At 35.7% G+C, this 21,948-nt stretch overlaps 1 protein-coding gene across 3 annotated transcripts in view; it reads left to right on the forward strand.

Moving 5' to 3' along the window:
- LOC140676071 (uncharacterized) overlaps positions 1–21,948 on the forward strand; it is a 347,777-nt gene that overhangs the window by 81,733 nt on the left and 244,096 nt on the right. The window contains exon 2 of one of the 3 annotated variants that reach the window (XM_072910739.1): positions 7,847–7,953. The exons of the other annotated variants lie outside the window; for them this stretch is intronic. The gene's annotated coding sequence lies outside the window, so the exon portion shown is untranslated. The remainder of the gene's footprint in view (positions 1–7,846; positions 7,954–21,948) is intronic. 3 annotated transcript variants of the gene reach the window in all.

Here is a 21,948-nt window from a genome sequence, read left to right on the forward strand (position 1 = left end):
AAATTTGTGGAATTAATTAAATTTCTAGAATCTTTACACGCTATGGCATACATAAGCTGGGTTAAAGCGCGACAGCTAAAGGAATCTACTGGTGAACAATTGTGTAAAGTTCATTGTTATGCGTGTTTATAAGCAATTGTTGGAATGTTGCTGTTACTTCAGTTCCGCATCCGCATAGCTTCTCTCGCTTTTAATTGTTATGTTGCGACTATTTCGCTAACTTTTCGATCTATTCATCGGCACATTGCAATCATGTTAATGTTGCAACGATGCAGGAATACCGGTAGTATTTAATTTCTATCTTTCATCTGAAAATATTATATCGGTTGAAGATAATTTTGTTAATAAGTACTTAAACATTGAATTGCATCTTATGAAATCAATTTAATTAGAAGAAATCTAATTAGAAGAAATATTTAGTAATGTAAAAAGCTTTTATGCACTTTGTTTTATAATTAAAGTAATGATTTAAAAATTGCATATACTTACACACATTACGATATAATTATTATTCTTGTATAATAATGATTTTAAACATAATTTATTTTATAAATATAATATGCCCAATGTAATATGTATATTATATTGTATTATAGATTGAAATAATTTTTAATAAGTTTAATAAGTTTAATTTTTGATGCGTTATATGTACAGAAAAATATACGCTATGTTATTTGTTACATTTTCATTAGAATAGATAAGTATAAAAATAATTTTCACGCGTCTGCAACATAAAAGTTCGAGATAATAGAAAAATAAATCGATTTTTTATACAATTCTGAATAATATAATAATATTGATACAATTACACCTAGTTTAAAGTCAATGTCTCGAGCGAGAATTATTTTCTTCTACGTGTCGGTTATCACAAAGGTGAACGATCATGGCACCTGTTTCGAAACGTCGTTGAACGTCAAACAAAATCAAGCAGCATCAAGAGCGATGGCGAAACGAGCAGATCGTAACGCAAGTATCATACTCGTTTTCCCAGTCTCTTCCTATATACGGCGAAAGTAGATACCTCTACCTACCTACCTACCTACATATTCACATGCCCGTATATATTCTCATGATACCGGTAGAGGTTCTCACTCACCCACTTTCAAACCCTTTTGCTCCCTTACCATCTTCCTATCCCTTTTCATCTTTATGCTTCCACGCCGTAGTTTTCTCCGTCGAGCGCGTAATTAATCGTGCAACAAGGTGGTGTTGTAATACGTTCTGAAAGCACTACCGTAGCGCCTGCACTTTGCGCAGTAATGCAAGAAAGCCGTCGAGGGCCTTTGATATCGACCATGCCGGCCACGTGACTTGGAGCGCGGAACTCGCAATTTCTTCATTATCGAGATCGCGGTTGGCGGAATTATAGAGCAGAAGGTTACACGTGCCACTGCTTGGATTTATCAAGGGTAGCAATATTCTCTACAATCACGAAGGAGCAATTACAAAAATAAACCGTCAAGCTTTTGTAGGGGAAAAAAAGCCTTTGTGAGCTCAATTACCTCGCGATCGCATTTATTTATAACCTATTTCATAGTGTACATGTGTGCGTTATTACTCCTAGAAAGAAATTTTCCGGAATCGAAACTCTATGCAGTTATTATACCGCGTTACATTGTATTGTCGTTGCAATCTGCTCTGCATCAGAAGTAATTTACATGATCGAGTATAATTAGCATGCGATAGGGATGCGTTAGAAATCGCTAATAGAAATAGGTCGGTAGGTTACGATTGTTATTCGAAGGACTCGGAGCGTATACATAAACGCAATAGGCGATTCTATCGGCATTTCACAACGAAAGCTTTTCATCCATGCGAATACGTGATCGATGTTTGCAACGTTATGTTCAAACGCGATGGCAACTCGTTATCATCGATCGTACTTCTAGTTTCATTGTGCGACGCCAAGCGTCCCATTTCATCAATTATTATTTTTTTTTTATTGGTACAAGTGTCGGGCTCGATCTTCGAGTACGTTCGAGCGCGAGCGTATGACCGACATTCGTTTCATAGTAGCTTCCATGTGTCGACGACCCTCGTCACGCGGAAGGCGTAGAGCCAATACAGAGTATATACAGCAGCGCTACGTGAGAGTCTCGGAAATAAGGACACACCGGTTGCTAGTACGCTCGATGTCGCGTCACCATCTATACGCTACTTCGCCGTCCCCGTTGCACGCTTGCACTTTGTGCAATAATGCGGGAAAGGCACGAGACCCTTTGATATCGACTATCTGATCGCGAGTCGTCGCTCCAGTGAAACTTCGCGAAGGGATCTTTTCGCCCTCGTGCAAATACACACACATCGCTTTTACCGGACCCGTACGCTGCGAGTTGCGAGCTGCGAGTTTACCTCTAGCCTCGATAATTATTTTTCTCGTTCGTTAAGATGAGCCGATTCGATCATCGATTGAATTGCCAATGAGTTTCGTAAGAATACGGAATGTGTTATGATGAGTTTATACCAGCGATATATTAATAACTATGATCTATCGATTTTTTTTTGAATATCTTTAGAAAAAGTTGTGAGAATCATTAGCATGACATTTTAATATTTATTATCACATACCTTGATATTCAAAGTCCGAGTTAAAATTTTAAAAAGGTAAAATCTTTTTCTTCCTATTTATTGGTAGTATAATCTTTAATGTTTTCGAAAGATAGATTTTAGATAATTATAACTTTATACATCAACGTTTTGATATAAAGATTTTCTTACGTAATATATTAATCTATATTCTTGTTTTTATACTATTCGATTATTTTATTCATGGAACTGCATTATGCAAGATTGCGATTCATTTGGTACACAAAGTACATCGCTTGCAAGGGTCGACCCATAATTAATCGCGCGGCCGTGTCGTAATATCGCGAAAGAGCCATGCGGTTGCATCGCCGTCATCGCACTGCTGTACGCATCGACGGAAAGAGGTGGTCCTTTTGATGTCGCGCCTGCAATGCCATTAACAGCATTATACGAGAACGGGCTTCTACTGTCGCATCTCTTTCCCCTTGCAACTCGTTTCTTTAACGCTCGTTCCGAAAATCACTTGGAGCGTATCGCATGACGTTCGCGCAACTCGTTGCGGTAATAAGTTCGATATCTTAGGAGCAGCCAATATCATATTCTTGGAAATGGAAAGAACGAAGATGTTACATGAACAGATACGACAAACTCGTTCTTTTATCTCCGAGTCACGTAACGACATCGTTCGCTCTCGTTACTATAGGTAAAATATCAAGTTCATCTCCTTTATTGTCCTTACTTCCACCGTTTTACAGCCCGATGGAACGCTCTGGTTGGCTACGTTAAACGTGACGTTTAATACGGAACCTAGTCGACCTGTGTACATCACAGACCCGACCGTGCCTTTTCGTTTGTCCGCTTCTCGATTTAATTTTCGTATCATCTCTCAAGCTCTTTGCACGGCATTTTCGCTAAAAGGGTGGAAGTAAGGAGGAAGGGATGGTACAGTCGTTTTCCGAGAGGCGAATAAATAATTATTTGCGTCTCTTGCGCGCGCGCGCGCACGCGCCTCGTTTATTCGTGGCGTAACGTTCCGTGGCGCAATCCTGCGGCTCCAAGATATTCCTCGTTCGCTTTTATATCGACCATACCCCACGTTCCACTTACAGAGGGGAACCGGTTTTTACTCCCGTCTCTCATTTCATTCCCCGCCCCCGTCCTACCGTTCTCTCCCTGGTCTCTCTCAGCCGCCTATATCGCTCCGTTTGTTGTTGTTCTTCGTTTCTGCTCTTCCACGCGCATCATCCACGGCGAATTGAGACGAATGTGCGAGAGGAAGCTTTTTGACTGCTTCCTTGTGCCACTTTCCGTTTTTTTCTTAGCATTCTGTCTTTGCTATTTTACGGTAATTCAAAACATTTAGGTCTGGAACTCTGAAGCCGGCGGAAAATGTCTCTTGAATGCTCGCATGACTCGCTTTCTCTCTTTCTCTTTCTCTCTCTCTACCCTGCAGTTATGCTCGCGAAATAACGGCACGGAATTTTCAACGCTCACGAACTTTGACGATTCGCCGAGCGTTTAAAGTGCTATTAATGCGATAAACGTTCGACAATTTGCGAAAATGGCGAGTGTTTCAAGAAGTATCGCCGTTCATATACTTTGTGAAGGGTATTTAAATATCCATATACTAAATATATAGATATATATATGGATATTTATATATAAATTTATAAAACTCTTACATTATTTAGAATAATAGGTTTTGTATTAATCTTTTATAATAATTTATTTTTTCTTATTGTTTATTTATACTTTGCGGAGATTTAAGAGAATTTTTTGCTAACAACGTGCTAGAATTTCAGTTACGAAAATAGCTACCGTTCACGAAAATCAAGAATAATTGCTATCTAAGGGAACATTCTAATGGAGGTTGTTTCAAAGGCACTGCTGTATTAGCGATAAATTCTTCGCCCTGTGAGAAGGCGAATCGACTTTTATTCCGCCATATCTCTTCGTTTGCCGTTTTTTTTTCGCCTCGGTGGTTCGTCATACCTCGATCTTTCTCCCTCTTCTTTTCCGTTCTCGCTGTTTAACCTCTCAGTTAATCCCTAGAGTTTAAACCTTGTGAAATCAACGAACGTGACGATATAGTAGGGTCTCTCGCAAGCTTCGTTTTTGTACAACGGGTCTCCTCGAAGTGGCTTCCCCAATGTGCGAAAAATAGTGGGGAATTGGACGTCGTATTTATTGGTTACGGAGTACCGAATGTCCTTTGCGATCGTGAAATAGGATGGTTATATCCCAACATTTCTCAGGAGCGATGGGCAGAAGGGGGATTTACGCGAGGTTGTGGAAAAGACAGAATTCGGAACGACTCTTCGACGCAGTTAAAATTGGGAACGGTCTCACGGTAGAAAATATAAAGTTAAGGTCTCTCTCTCATTTTATCGTTCATTTTCATGTTGCGTTGCAATTCTTCAGTTAAGTCTTCAGTCTCGATTTTACTGGGGCAATATGTATTTTTTGAAGATTCCTACGAAAAAGTCGATTTCATAGCCAACGTGTGGAAGGAAAACGTCTATTTATACAACGCGTCATTTAGCAACACATTATCGAAAGACGATAAACGAGAACTTGATATTAGAAGCTTCTAGACGTCCGTTTTGGATTATCTTCCACGCAATATATCGACACGTGAATCATTCGTACGTTCTCTTTTTCCATCAATGTCTTCGAAGACGCGAGTGTGTCACAGTACATATCGACCGCCAAGATCGATTGGCGTACGTGGCACGTATTCATTATCTTCATTGCGAAACGTACTCGCTACATCGATCACTTTTGAGGTAAAGATGGTTAACGTGCTATCGCGTTTCAGTAACGTAGTCTTTCAAGGAAAAATCGAGAGTTTTTTTTTTAAATCGTTTTGTTTAATGTTCTATAAATATTTGTACGTATTATAATCGTAGATAGATTTTCTTCTCATAATTCTTTTTTATGTAACAGTAATTTTAAGGAATATAAATAACTTTATTTAATTTGTAATTGACTTTTTCTTAGTAAAAAGATTATTTATCAACGCTTAAGTAATTAAATAATTACATTGGATTTTTTTCTAAATGTTATAGTTCAAATTTTATTTAAATTTTTATTAACCTAGTTTGATTTAAATTAAATGAAAGGGCATAAATTTGTCTGAAATATATACAAGTACTTCAAAAAGCATTTATAATATAATATAAACAACAGCATTTTAAAATTCGAAATATCTTAATATATTTTTTTAATAGTTAATTCTTTTCACCTATATTTAGTTTTCATTCTATTCCAAGTTAAAATTATACATTTTGCAATACTTGTGGATTAAATAATAATAAGTTGATTAAAAGACATAAATTTGAAAGATTCTTCGCTTTTCTACATTTCCCCGTCACCTATTTTTACTCCCGAAAATTCGCACTTACCTCTGAATAATTCGCTTTCTCGCGCAAACCTGTATCTCGCACCTTTCCGTGTGCGCGAATAGAAACGGAAAGTTTTAATTGCAATTTGGACGCGCGCTTCATCTCCGATAAGCCGGGCTTCCGCGCCCAGCGAACGCGCGACGTGACGCGGACGTAAATAAATCTCGCGCAATCGGCGCCTCATCGCCAAAGTTTCACAAGATAAGAGCGACGATGAAAAGCGAGCAGGGTTGCGGTTCTTCTGGTCGACGATACCTCGTACGCTTTTCTCTTTCTACGGAGAATCGTTATGTCGATTACGAAATCGACCGGCACGGGGGGAAAGATAACCGTGTGTACGTCGAACAAACTTTACCCTCTTGTATCTCGAATTGAGGCGCGACGGCAGATAAGCGAGTCTATATACGACGTACGCGATTATATCTGGTGTCGCAGAACTTTAAGCATAAACCTGTTATATACTTCTTGTTCCATATTTGCTTATACAACATACATATAGAGCTATTAATTATTCGAATAATTTAATATTTTATTTTTAAATTGATTATTATGTAATATTTATTTAATTTATAAATTTGCTAATTTAGATATTATTATTGTTAAACGAGAAATTATTCTACTCTATAATGTATTAAATATTTTAGATGTTATAGTAAATGTTTTTTTTTTTTTTTTTTTTTTTTTTATAAGAGGTATTGCACTTTTGGAACGGATTCTTGAAAAGACTTGTTGAAAAAAGTCACTTTCTAGAAGCTTTAAATGCAGTTACGATAATAAATTGATATATTTAAAAAATATTTCTTTTATTATCCTTAAAAAGCCTTAAAAACTCGACATATATATTTCTTGGCATCTTCATCGAACTGCGAGCTTCTTCACTATCTTCGCGACGTAATTCGCTAGCGATCTTATCGACTCGTTTATCTACAAACACTTCTCGCTGCAATCAAGTAACAGTACGCTGTTATATATTATCAGTTTGCGAAGCTCAAGTTATTGAACGAACTATATATGTACATACGTTGCAGCGAAAAGAAGAGAAAAAAAAGAGTTTGAAATGGAAGTATTTCATGTATTTTTATGCAGATTTGACATTTGTAAAACTCACATGAGAAATAAATAGAAAAGAGTAAAGAACCTAATCGTGCATTTTGCGCGCGAGAGCGATCGTCAAGCAGGTATATATGCAATATATATATATATATATACGACGCTCTACTTTTCGTTCTGCTCTCTTACTGCGTGTTATCTACATCGACTAGGGTATGGAATAGCGGCGATCTCCAACAAATTCAAAGTAAGTTGTTCCATAGCGGAGGAAAGCGCAACGGCGGCCACGTTTCGCGCCACGGCAAAGCGAATTGCACTCGACGACCGTAAAGTGGCCGATTATTACGGCTATTAATCCGGTACGGCAAGAAACCTTCGTGGAAGGTGCACTCATTAAAAAAGCACGGCTTAATAGTCGTCACTCGCGTGCCTATGTATGTGAACGTACGTTGTTCGCTCCCCGTAAGAGAGCTCGTTAATGGGAATTATTTTATATTCAGAGGCTCACGCATGCCTCTCTCACTCTCTGCAAGCGCTCCAGCTGTCGCGCTCTTCTCGCGTTGATCGCGCGCCGATTTTAATTAATAGTATTAATTGCGACAAAGCCGCGCTTTTCCGTTGGCCGTTTAATTGCGTCGTTCACTTTCAGTGCGATGCGCGCGAATTTCGGACACGTTCGCGAGAGAGATTGTCACCCCGACTATGTTGAATAGCGATGTCGACCGGATCGGCGGCGAAGCGGTAAACCCAGTGCGATAGCGGTTAAAGCTCGTTGCTCTATGCTGGCGATGCTATTTTCGCTATTAAACGCGCAATTCTCGACACCAGTAATTACATCTAATTTCCTTCGTCTTTTTTGATTGCAGGTAAGCCCGGCTAATTGACAGCGTGCTCGACGGGGGTTGATCGATCGAAGCGTCTGGTTAGGTTCGCCGGAGAAGGAACGAAGAAGAACTTCTCGGAGCTTGAATGTGTGCGTTATGGAAACGGGTAACGAAGGAACGTGAAAATCGCGCGAAAATTATTCCGCGATCTTCATGTGACGTTGCTTCCTTCTCGTCAGACCTGTCGACTTTCTTTTTGGCGGAAATGCGCGACATTTCTCGGGTAAAATTGGCACGCTAATTAACCGATGAATAATAAATTGACGGAGAGTCATGGTCAAATGAGGATTAATATTATACTTGAACAGTCAAATATATTTCATATTACGTTCAAAAAGAGATTGACTTAATCGTTGAAATATTATTGATACTAGAGATTTGATGAAATCATTCTTATTTAAATAATTTTATTTTTGCAATGTTTCAATATTTATATTCTTAAATAATTAATAATACAGAGATATCAATAATATTGATCTTACTAGCCTTAACGAGAAGACATGATTTCTTGGCTAACGCGTGCTAGGTATTGGAATTGAATCAATATTCATTTTTTGTTTGCTCGGTATTATTATGTTGATCAAAACACAAACTGAGAGACTATTTTATGACCTCGCCACGCATGAATATTTGAATATCACTGCCGAAATTATGAAAAAATCTCAATAAATAAATATGTTATTAAGTGCCGCAAACAATTGGGCATTATTAATTGTACGCAGCTTCGTCCATCCGCTAATCCGATTTCTTCCGGGAAACGCGTTTAGCTTTCAACCGCTTATTACCATCGCTCTCGTTATGAGAGGTATTACGTGAAATATATTACGTGAAAATCGACGAGAATACAAATTCTCGAGCCATTATCGATTAAGAGCAATACGTGCGATTATACATGCGCGATAGCATTATTCCAATAATAACAATAAAAATCCCAAAGCCCGAGCGGGCAAACGTTTGAATCATAATCATCAGAACTGTACATGCTTAATTACAAGTGTAAACAGAAAATACGTCTATATAATGGAAATCTTCTAAAATAAAACTGAACTTTTTTTATAAATACATGCACGACATGTACAATCGACATTTTTAGATGATTGTTCGTACTTATAAAAGCACATATGTTATAATTTTTACGACAATATATATATATATATATATATATACATATATATATACATATATATATTACATATATGGTCGATGAAAAACTTGTTTTCTCTCTGATTGTGTACATCGACTGTACGTAACGTGTTTCGCGAGCGCGTGTCGGTCGAGCTGACAGACTAAAAATGATGAGAAGAAAAGGTGAGAGTATCGGAAAACGAAAGCCGATGATCGATGCTTCGATTGATAATTCAGCACGTAAGAGTGTGATGGAGAAAAATAAAACTAGTCAAACGAGTTTTTTCTCAGACATTAAATATTCGCTAAACTTGCGTTACTTGATATAAAATATTTTATAGAAAGGAGGAATTTAGAAACTAATTAAACGATGATTCATTTAAGCCGATCGATTCTATTCTTCTAGTCAATACGTTCCGTGCAATTTAAAAGTCGTGATTATTTGAAAGGATTTATTAGTGTAATTTTAATTATGTGTACACTTAACGCATTTGATAGAATTATTTTCGTCTATCAAAATGCTTGCGTAATTGTGTCCATTCATGTCTGAGCAAAATCAAATAACAAAGCTCTCCAGAGTTGTATGCATATCGACTCGATTTTTAAAGTAATTTTTGTCGGGCTTTTCTCTGTATGCTACACTTTCTTATTCATTTTTAATAAATGCAATTTTATCTACGACTACGAGACATTCTGCACTGTATTTCGGTACGAGAAAATTTAAAATTCGTCATAGTCGTCGAATGTAGGAAGAATAGCAGTTTATTCCTCGCTTTCCGCGTCGAAAAACTGGTCGACTGTAAGGCAGTTTCGCGGACCTTACTGATTTATTATTGATCAAGTATCCTCGTTCGATGCATTGCCCGTGCCTTCGCATCGGGCTTGTATCACGTTGTCGGATATTCCGAAAGTGCGCTAGGCGGAACAAAGCTCCCTGCCTGATTTATTATTGAGCGTAAGCAGGTTTTCCTTTCGGGTTTCGCCGCTGGCGCGAGCTCTAGAGGGAAAGGGATCCGGACTGACGTTAATAGTCGACCCGACGCCGACGCCCAGCGTCCGCTCGCGCCGGGAAATGTGTCGAGAGTCGTCTCGAGAATTTTCAAGCGTCGGAGAAAATCTCATAAAGGCTCGGAACGCTGCCACCGGTAACTTCTTCTTGGTCGTGCCTTAGTTCAATGTACTCTAGTCTATATATTCAGTATTTTTAATGAGCGATTATTGAACTTGTTTTTATGTTTGCAACATTTAAAGTAATATAACCGTAATGTTTGAATAAGAACATTATATGTATATATATATATATATATATTGTATATATATAAATTTAATGTAGCTCGTGGCTGATCGGCTGATGCTAGTTCATTATTTTAATACTTTTATTTTCTATTTATTTATTTATTTAGTTTATATACATATAATATATATTTTATAAATTTAAAAGAGATTTGTAAAATTTAAATTTTAACTAAATAATTTATTATCATAAATTGTTTCGTGAATTTTATTTGAGAAATTGGTTTGTAATTTCTTTAAATGATTAGCATTTATTCTTAGTTGTAGAGAAACAATGTTTAATAATAAAGATAAGGAAAACAAAAATGGTGACTGGTAAATTAATGTAGATGTAAAAATAATATAAAATTTGTGTAAAAACGTGACATAAATTATATATGTGCGCGCATGTGTATGTATAATAAACTCTGTCGAATATATTTCAAATTGACTAATAAAAATTTAAATTTGGTTTCTGTGAGACATGAAGCAATAAAAAATAAAAACAACATAATAATAATTTGAATACGAACAATCAAACGAGCAAAAATTAATACTAATAATGTATATGAATTTGAAAACGCATCATTAATATTTTTTTATATAAGCATCATTAATTTTTTTTTAATAATTGTTAATCTTTTGCATAAGCTTTCTTTTATAATAAAAATTAATTAAAATTTTTATCTATGTATAATAGATATATAGAATATTGTGCGATATAGGTACGAATGTAATACTCTTTTCAATCTCTTTTCAATTTCAATTTAATAAGTATGCTAGATTATTGTTCGATATTGAATATCATTCTTAAATGCGAGTCATTTATTATATATATGGATCTACAAGTTTAAAGCGGGTTTGATAAAACGTTATACGCGTATACGACGATCTGATTGATCGTATTGCTAGCTTGAGGTCATATGCAATTGATTGCTACCGTTGTTGGTATTAGCGCGAAGCACTCTCGATGTATCGCCAAACTATTAATAATCCGATTACTCGTTTCCGCTCTCGCTCTTTGCTTCACTTTGTCCTCTTTCTCTGGACGATAGTTCAACAACCTCGTCTGACGAAAAAAATTATTTCGTTTCAATAAACTGACGCATTTTTAACTCCCGTCATTGTTGGTCGTTCGTTCGATACTGTAATTCTCCGGTCGCCGCGTAATCGTGATTACCGGCCGATCGACCACATTATTCCACTGATCCGCGATTTCTACGTAAATCATGGATAATATATAACATAATATTCGTTATTGATAACTAAAAGCGAACTTGTAATTAGGATAATATAATATTAGTTATTGATAACAACAAACATAATTTTCATCCGTTTAACGAAATTGCGCAATGTTGGTTGTAATATTTTTTTTTTACCGAGTCATCAATTTTTATCTCTCTACGAGTCATATTTTTCATGCGAATAATTCTTTATTTTACATTTAGTTTAATCCGCTTTGATGTCGGATAAATAACGTTTGCATTGAAGTAATATTTTGCATAAGGTAAACGCTAAAGTTATGTAAAATTGTGAACGGTAATATTATTTCAAAATATTATTACCATATAAGTGTGATTTCTTACACTTTGTTTATAAAGCATGATAAATAAAACTCTTAATGTAACATTAAAATAACAATATATTACATAAATAATAACGCGATTATTGTAATAATACTAAATTTTTCTTATTTTTTTATAAGATTTTTATGTAAAATGAAAGCTGTTTCTTCTCTCATAAGCGTGCACTAACTGATGCGAGACTTTCGAGATGCGATCAACCACCCCATGCCGCCTCCTCGATGGCGACTTATCGCGCATTATCTGCAGGATTACTATGTCGCGATTCCACGGCTCTCGGAACTTTTAGTTGGCTTTCTCTGCCACTCGTACTGCAGTAAAACTCAGTAAACGCTGTCTGGCGGAAACTTAAGTGGCCTGGCAAGCCGCGACGAAAGGCGCTGTCCTCCGTGACGAAGGATCAAATATCCGGTGATCGTACGTGTAGTCGTTGGATGGTTCTGCTTGCAAACTCTTCTCATGGCTATCATATACGCCGTGTTCCAAAAGTGACAATACCATGTATTGACAATGAGAGACAGCTGGTTTTTAATTGATACGATATGCGTAATAATCAACTTTTTATTGTTTTATTATTTAAAAAAAATAATGCGACATATTGCGTATATACAATAATTTTTATAATAGCAGTAAAATTGATTTTATTATTTTTTAAATATTTCTTAAATTTAACTTTAAAAGAAAATAAATAAATAAGCTTGTTAAGAAGAGATACAAATAAGTTTACAGATCTTATTATTAAAGAATGAGAATGAAGTATATATTCTGGAATATAATAGGTTATAGCTTTTGCTTGCAAGTGTGTATGTACATACACGCGCACAATACATATTAGACAATTTGATCACGAATCACGGGGCCTCAGGACGATTTATCGACAGATTATAAACTAATGTCACATATCACGGAGTCGGTTATCACAGGTTCGTCGGTCAGAAGAAAGTGAACGAGCTCATCACTGTAACAGTATCGATAAATCGCCGAAGAAAAATGAGCTCTCGAGAAAGTGCCAAGGACTACGTGAAAAATCGGTCTTTGATATGACTTTATCTCGTGAGATGTAACGACGACAGTACGCGACAATAATTCGCACGTTTGTGTAGATTGTCAGAAGGTAATCTTATCGAATAAATTTAGATTCATATTTCTTTCGATGGACATTTTGAGCAGTGAAAACCTTATCGTTTTAGCTACGAGATAGTATCGTATAAAATACACATCTTGAGTATTTTTGTAAATAACGAAATGAACGGAAAATAAATCGATTAAAGAATCAATATATAATTCCGATAAAAGGCACGATATAAAGCGAGTTAAGATTTTATTCGCGAAACGAATTAATCGAATTCGTTTATTGAGAAGAGTTTGCGAATGCGATGAGTAAAATAGAGCAAATTAAATGGATACACGTCGGAGCTTCCTTGCCTTCTTCTAATCCGCCATGATTTAGCGGTTTTCTTGTGGTACAAGAACGGCGAACGATAGCGACTAATTCACCTAGACGTTTATTTGAGAACTGAATTATTGATTATACGGTGGTATACATTGCAATCGCAATAAATCGGCCGCGCGCTCCGAGGGTATGATGGTTTCATGTAATATTAATAAGGTAATAAAGTTTGTACTTGTTATGCGAATATTTACTAGCTAATCGAACCTGTTTTACACTGGAGCGCTTTTCTTTATCCTCCTTTATATAATATATACATACTTTCGATCTATCATTACTTTCAAACTATATTAACACACAGGGTGTTCCGCATTTCCTGCACTTCCTTCTAACTTGAGTTTTTCGATCAACTTGGAATTGATCTTTCTCGAACAAAAACATCAAAGTGCTAATAGTTTATTAATTATGGATAATTTAAAGTCCAACATTTTTTCCGAATTGAAAGATGCAAGGATGTTGAAAACTTATCCTTCCTTTTACTTTAAATGGAGTTTGCTAAATAAATTTTTAAGTTACATAGTAGTTATAGGTACTTAATACTAAATATATAAAAGTGGAGGGAACATTTTGAAACGTTTTAAACATACTTTGATTGGAAACAAAAAGCCAAAGTTAATAAGAATAAATTAATAAATATCTCGAAAGTATTTACTTATTATTTAGCAAAAAGCATAATCGTCATCGTGCGCGCACGACCCTGGCACGCGTAATCGTCTTAAAAGTGGCACGGTGACAATTGAGCTAATTAACTCGATGATCATCGGATCCTATTACAGGCAAAATCGATTTAGATGCGGATCTGCGCAGCCACCATCCCAGCCTGATATCGGCTGTGGGGATGAACGAGTTCTACGACCTCGTTAATTACCTGAGTTACCGCGAAACTTTTCTACGATTCGACGGTAGAGAGCTTCGGGGATCTCTAATGGATCCCGTAATGGGTTCGCAGCATGGTTAGGGGATACGTAGGATCGTTCGCGGTACGATCGTGGCCGACACGATTTTTGTGTGCACATGGATTAACACTTAACAGTCGTGTGTGCGAGATCCAGCCGATCCTACTCTTATGGAGAAATAATTCTCCTTTAGTGCGATGAGATTAGATTTAATCTGCTATTATTTAATTTAATTAATTCGAAAAGATATCTCTGAATATTATATTTATAATATTTAATAAAAAATAGAGTTTATTAAAAGATATATAATTTTAATATTAATTATACGCTAAATTGGAAAATGGTTAATTTTTTGTATGTATAGTTTCTTATATTATATTTATTACTTTAAAACGCATGTATAACATTTAGAATATGTAATTACGAAATGTTTTGAAAAAGCACAATGACAATTTTTTTCTTTTTGCTATTTTTATTTATATATTGTGTAAAATTATTGTTATATGAATAAGCAAAGGTAGATCGTAACAATTTCAGAAGAATAATTAATTGCTCATAAGAGATATATCTAAAGCTAAGAAAGTTTTCCCGCTATATTTGAGCGCTTCATTGACGCACGTCTCTACGGTAATTCTAAGTTCGCTAAACTATGCTAACCGTACTAACAGATTCTTCGCATTTCTAACCGGCTTATCGAAAGCGGCTCGCTACGCGCGTTCCGTGTCGAACTTCCTTGATCGTGTATTCCATTAAATTGCTTCCCACTGGGCGAACGCAAGCCACGCCTGGTACTGCCGGCAGCCAAGAATATTTATCTTTAATACGTACGCTCATCCGCGTGCGTCGCGGAAGGTACACGGTACAACGTTTGCCTCGTCACGCGGAAAAACATTTTCCGTTTTATTCGAAAAAACACGGAACCACACCGGATGGTTGGCAGAGCGCATGGTCGCTCGATGCGGGCGACCACCGCTGCATGCTTGCCACTGCATGGTCGCCCATAAAGCCTCGCGATACCATCGGTACCCTCAGATCCGTAAAGGTCTGTAATCGAACGGAGCACGAACGGTCTAAAGCGAATCTTGTCACCGAGGGAAACTGCGGGATCGATACTTCTGTATCGTATACGCGAGATACTCGCGCGTCAGTTTCTCTTCGTATTCATCCTAAGATAGTTTCAAGGTCACGGCCGTTTTATCTCTCTCTCCATCCCTAGGCTAACTCCATTCTGTCTGAACATCCGTCGGATTTAGCAACGGTGAACCACTTGCCTCGAACAGACTCCTCTGTCGGAATCTGAATTAGTTTTCTCCTACCGAGATGCCACAGGATCGTAAAGTCTCTTAATCGGATGAGTATTACGTTCTGAGAGAGAAAGGGAGGAGGGAAAGAACGAGAAATACAAATGCTTGTGAAATTGTATAATTTTTGCAAAGCACTTTTTCTTCGTTATTCGCGTAATTTGAGCAAGATGAGAGCGAAGATTTGAAAACGAAGAGCGGAAGGCCGCGATGCGCGCCACTGGTGGCGACAGAGAGGCTTCCAAATGTATACTTGATGAGGTATACACGCTTCGCGGAATCGCCACCGGGGGGAAAGTTTTCTATTTCAATCGCGTGGGATGATCGATGCACTTTCCGAGTCGAAGTTCTGTTGGATTATGTCGCGCGTTACTTTGAACAGTGTACAACGACAGTTTTCTTTTTCCTTTTCCCTTCTATCCTATTTGGATTTTGGGAAAAAGAGATGTTGGTATTATAGTATGTATTAAAAAGTCCTGCGTGCAGAAATTTCGTTTAAAAAGTACACTTTGCTAATGTAAAGTTCACAAAATGATGTACTAGATAAACAAATTTGATTTTATTCTGTCCTCCACGACATTTTCTATGGAATCAAATACAAAGATTTCATACAAATCGGTACATTACTATTTACATATATTATTCACGAAATATTCCGATCGAACGAATAGCTTATGATTTATATATTTTATAAGATTATATTTTGTTAATATATTTTATTAATATATTAACATATTAAAATATAATTTTAATAAAATTAATATATTTTATATAGTTTTAATATACTTTATTAACATGTTTATTAAAATTATATTTTAATATAATTTTTATATATTTATAATAGAGATATTTTTGTATTTACAAAAATTATTAATTTTACTTATATTTAGCATAGTGCAAGAAGAATTAATGAATTTACGTCGTTATTATTAATATCATTTTATATTAAAATTGCTTTAATTAAATTTTTGTTAAGAAAGAATTGATTTTCTAAAGTAATTAAATCTGTAAATGAAACGGATAAGAAGTTTAAAATACTCTTGTTTTATATGAACATTAAGCATTTACTTAACATATGTTGATTTCATATATCAATGTTATAACGTTCGTCAAATTTTCATCGCACTCATCGTAAATCTAGCTAGGCGAGTAAGCTTTCGATTCAACAATCGATAGGCGATTTCGATAACGGAACAACTTTACAAGAGCTTTTACCGCACCGTCTTCATTGTTCCGAGAAAACTCACCCTCTTGAGAAAAAATAAGCAAGTGTACAAGTCTCCCGATAAACAATGTCAAACATGCCGCGATAGGACGACGACGCCGGGCATTTTCACCGCGTTCGTTAAGGAAAACGTTCTTTTTTTAACTGACGAGGACTTCGCTTTCTCTGCAGTTCACGTTTTTTGTCGCGCTCACCTATCAAAAGTTTTCTCTCATGATGTTGCGCACTTTTCCCATTCTTTTGACAACCTTATCCGCTCCGTTAGATCCTTGTAAATCCTGTAACGTCGCGATCGAAACCGCTCTTGTGTCCGCAGAGATGCGAGAAAAAAAAAACAGGAAATTTATTATAAAAATTTTATGACAAACGCGCCAAAGCGTGTCTTCTCTTTCTCTTGAATTAATAAACGTCAAACTTTGACGTTTGTTATGCAGAGGCGCGCGTTTACAATTATCGCCTTATTATATTAAGTAAATGTTTATGTTCGCATTGGCAGCAATAATAACTTTCGTTATGCAGGCGCGCATGGTCTAATTACCGCGAAAGACATAATAAACGCGCGCATATCAGATTGTCGTCGACGACGTGCGAAGTTTAATTACTATTCGACGTTAAACGGCGCGATTAATGCGAGACTGTCTTTGCAAATCGCGTCGCATCATCAATATAAACGCACGGCATCCCTTCTCTGGAATTAAACGGCGATGGGCACGCGCTCTCGGGAGGGTTCGGCGCCGTTCTAGCAGGTGCACCTCGGCTGTGTTTGACAGGTGCGTCATTGTTAGCGGAGCATAAAGAAAGGAAGTGGCAGGAGTCAATCCCAACCGGTAGTAAGAGCGAAAAATCGAACACTCGAGGGGGACTGATGGCGAGAGTGCATTGGCGTGAACGCGAGTGTATCTACCTATATTGATTTTTTGTTTCCTGATATTCTTATAAGACGTTTATATCCGATTTTTATTTTACGTTTTATTTTGCGTTTGTGGTATATAAGTATTTAATTATAAACAAATATTTTCATCAAAAGACTTTTTTTATTTAAAAAAGTTATTTTAAAAAAATATATATGTTTATTTATGCATAATTTTTTATTTTAATTTTGTTTTAAAAATAATTTTTCGAATTTGAGTTAATATTTAACTTCTTTAAAATCTAGCATCGAATATAATATTACAGAATTACGTTACTTCAATTCAGTGAAACTTTTTGACAAAATTAAATCTTATAATATATTTATATTTATAATTATCAATTTGTAATGTATTAGATCAAACTTTTTAAATTTTTTTTTTACATCGACATTCTTTAATATTTGCACTTACTAATTTGCAATTGAATATTTATCAATCAGTTGATTTAATTTTTAACTAATTATAATATTTTGATTTTTTTGTTTTTGTTTTTGTTTGTTTAAAAAATGAATTAACGAGTATTTAAAAAATGAATTAGCCAAAGATACTGAATATACGGATTCCATATGTTGAGTAACTTTAGCATTCATGTTCCATATTTAACACATGTTCAGATTTCTCGACCGCCGCCATTATCCATTTCGTTTTAACGCTTGCATTCATGAACGGCTTCCACGGATTTCAGCAGGCGAGGAATATCTGTCGACGCGCCATTGGGCGAGCGGTAGAGAGGCGCACGGGGCTCTTCCGTTCGAGAGAAAACAGGGTGAGAAAAGCAACGTTGCAGGGAAGGGCACGAGGGGTGGGCAATCCAGTCAGTCACTCGGACATTCACAATATGGATCCCTTTGGTGTAATCGCGACGCGGAAGCCCCTTGTTTCTGTGCCTTCGGTGAAGCGCTCCCGACCCTCCAACAAACCCGCTCCGACCCCCTATCTTTCTCCCAACCACCTCCCTTTCGCAGGCAGTTGGACAATCTCTCGCCCCATATTCTCTGTCTAATTTGCCAACCTAAGCCGTCGAGACCAGTCGGACAGAGCGGCGGCGATGGTAGCTCAACTTCATTATTCTCCCATTGTATCAGCACCCCCGCGGACATAAATCATGGAGAGTCCACCCTCGTGTATCCTGCTGCCATTGCTACTGACCGGGAATTTCGTTTGATTCCCGTTCGTATGAAAACACAGGCCGCGAGAAATGGTTACACCGACTTTCTGCTCCAATTTCCGCTTTTCGGCTGTCCACTTCGGCCGAATCGACTGGCGTTCACCGGTAATTTCTACACGGCCACTTCCGGGTGGTTCGTGGTCCACTCGATTTTCACACTTTTCATACAATATGAAAAAAAGGACAAGGCATAATACAATTGCGCTTTTTACTGCACAGTTTAGGGAAAATTTCGAATATTTTCTCAATTTTTCTTCGCGATTACGTCCAAAATTGTTGCTTGAAACATTATCTGGCCATGATGTGCATGTTTTATTGACGTGAGTAAAATTGATTTAACCCTCGGACGATTGCACGATTATAGATAAGTACATTGTTTTTGTGCTTTCATGTATGATACTAGATTAGCAGCATTATTGTTGCCTTTATTTTCTGAAAATATATACTACAGTTTTCTCTATTTTTTAAAATTGTAAATATAAATATATGAATATTAAAATATATTAATTTAAAATTGTATGTAATGTAACATAGCGTGATTGCTTATCAATGTTTAAAGAGTTATATATATTTTAACGAAATAATTTTATAAAATAAAAGCAAGAATTGCAAGAATTTTGTTAAAAATTTCAAAATTTAATAATTATTAAATTGTAATTTATATATATTATATGTATATATGCGAGACATATAGCCAATGCTTAATTCATTGTCTTTTATGATGTTACGTAGATTCAATTCTTATTGCCTAATTAAATTACTATACAGTACACTGCATGATCAATCATGTGATACTTTAGGACGTAATCAGCCAGCGGGGTTAATGGCGGATATTAACCTTTCCCGACGAAGGGACATACGCGCGATCGATATATTTATTTATTATTCACAAGCGCAGCATCTCTCTATTCACGCGACAACCATCGAGACCTCACTGTAAACTGATTCTCAATGTATAATACAGGTAATATTTGTTCCGGCATAATTCTATAATTTTTACATCGTGTGCATTTTTAAAATGCTTAATGACGCAACTGTAATAATTGCAAAATATTTTGCAAATATTTTGTGGATAGTCTGATATGTATAAGAAACTTTGTTGAAGAACGGAAACCGATAACAAATTTATTCAGCGTATTCGTGCAACATCGAATTTTTATATATACATATATGTATATTTAGCATTGTTAAGAGAAAGAGAGATTCTCAAGCTACATGAAACTTATAACGGGCGATCAAATTTAACACGTGTAGTAATATTGTACTGTTAATGCGGAGGATTATATTACGTACTTAAGCGTAACTTACGCTGGTACGTGTAATGATGTTCAGGCTCTACAAAGCGAGAATGTTCAGTATACATCTATATTGGTGAAGTCTACACGATTACAGGTGTTTGTGTATTAATTTCACGATCCTTAGTTCCCGAACGCTCTCGAATGTACTGTATAGCATCATGACGTCTAAATTCCTATACGCGAATCGGAAGTAGTGTAAACTATCGAATTTCGAAGTAATTGAATTAAATTTAAGACATATTATCATTGTTCACATAATAATTGATGCAATGATATTTTTAATTCTATTTCTGTTTGTTTGAGAACAAGCAAGTCCCATATTTAGTGCAATTTTAAACATATGCACGCATTTTTTAAAGAGTTCTAAATTAGCTTTGTTAGAATATGTTTTAAATAATTTATTTTGCTGGACAGAGGCATCTATATAAGATGCTGATTAATTTTTAATAATTATGTGTATTCTAAACAGTTTGTATATAATTTTGTTCTATAGCTATTATTAGAATATATTTTAAATAATTTATTTTGTCCGAGAGAAGCATTCTTATATACTATAGTAACTCCTAATTTTGTCCTGTATTTTTGTTTTGCCATTGTATCTGTCATATGCCATTTTGAGCGAAAAAATTATTTTAAAAATATTTTAATCGTTCTAATAGTTAGAAGTTTTTAAAAATTGCATAATTATACTTTGTTTTAGAAAAAATCAGAACTATTTGTTCAAATTGTTAAAACTATAATTATTAAATAAAAACCACTTTGAATTAGTGTCTATTAATTACTATTCTATTAATTGAATATTAATCTATTTAATGCAAGTATTAAAACAATACGCTAGCTTTTCGCACACTTATTAATAATAAAGAAAAAGATTTTTATAAATTTTACACATTTTTGTATGATTTTTGTATTATTATTAAAAATTTGTATTGTTTCAAAATCCGAATTCGCAATATTTGAAGAACGGTTATTCTTCTTTTCTTTTGAGCCATTTTCGAATCTGGTGAGAGATTGTCTCGTAATCGAAGCTTCGTGATCGGGAAATCTCGGTCGACAGTCGGAAATTTATTTTCAACAAATTGGCCGATCGTTCAGATTTCGCATCGGACAGCCATTGCAGAGTGGCTGTCCGATGAAACGCGAGCGGGAGCACTGATAGGGGATAGACGGGATCGCATTAGGGTTTGTGATGGCGTCACGGGATCGTCCGGCGAAGGTAAAAAGGGTAGCCGATCCGCTCCAATGGCGATACGAAGCACACATGAGTGCCGAGAAAAGAGTGCAAGAGAATGTATTACAGTTCCCTAGATTCTCAAAAAAGTATAGAAAAGAAATTCTTTTCACATTTTCAGTGCAATCTGTATATGTATATTGTATTATATATATGTACATATGTAGAAATCTTATAAAAAGAGTTAGAAGATAGAAGATTACATTTTTATAGAAATATCCACATGCGCAAAATATAAAACTAAAGCATATAAGTTTTATATAAAGCTAGTTTGCAGGAGTTGTTAAAATGTGCTTAAAAGTTTCGTGCAAATTTTAACTTACTTTATCATCATAATAAAATATGATATCTAACGACATCAGGTGCGTCAATCGCAAATAAATATACTATAAATATAGCTGTAAATCTACTATAAATAAATATCGTGTGTGGCGTTGTCAGACATATAAGTACCGAGGTGAGACAATGGTCGTATTCGTAATTCTATCGATTTTAAATGAGATTTCGTGTAATTCTACAATCATTTTTAATTTTGTAGAAAAAATTCTATGCGCAAAAATTATTTAAAATCTCATTTAAAATCAATAGAACTGTTGAAATACGACCTAATATCACACCTTCATA

This window comes from Anoplolepis gracilipes, chromosome 2 (assembly GCF_047496725.1).
Source record: "Anoplolepis gracilipes chromosome 2, ASM4749672v1, whole genome shotgun sequence".
NCBI classification, from domain to species: Eukaryota; Metazoa; Arthropoda; class Insecta; order Hymenoptera; family Formicidae; genus Anoplolepis; species Anoplolepis gracilipes.